The sequence below is a fragment of the Morone saxatilis genome, unplaced genomic scaffold, assembly GCF_004916995.1.
Source record: "Morone saxatilis isolate NCDOM2014 unplaced genomic scaffold, NCSU_SB_2.0 Contig19, whole genome shotgun sequence".
Classification (NCBI taxonomy): domain Eukaryota; kingdom Metazoa; phylum Chordata; class Actinopteri; family Moronidae; genus Morone; species Morone saxatilis.
The window spans coordinates 24,800,035-24,800,313 of NW_023339751.1; the positions used below are offsets into that span (position 1 = coordinate 24,800,035).

General features: G+C 42.3%; 1 protein-coding gene across 1 annotated transcript in view; it reads left to right on the plus strand.

Annotated features, from left to right (window-relative positions):
- Positions 1-279, plus strand: part of pcca (propionyl-CoA carboxylase subunit alpha) — a 21,398-nt gene that overhangs the window by 13,121 nt on the left and 7,998 nt on the right. The window lies entirely within an intron of this gene.

Here is a 279-nt window from a genome sequence, read left to right on the forward strand (position 1 = left end):
AAATGGTACTAGGATCCCAAGTTCCCTTAATTGTGTGTCACTCTGCCCACCATGCTCAAACTATTATTAATTAATGCTTAGAGTTCCTACATACTTAAACACCATAAACACTGATTTCTATTATCATTTTTAAAAGTTTTATATTTTTTATACTCGAAACATCTGGCAGTGCAAATTGGCGGGCCAACCTAAGTCCAGAGCCCACTATGGGCAGCCCTGCAGTAGAGTAGTCTCTCTCTCTCTCTCTCTGCCCCGCCTTCCTGCTTCTACCCAGCCATC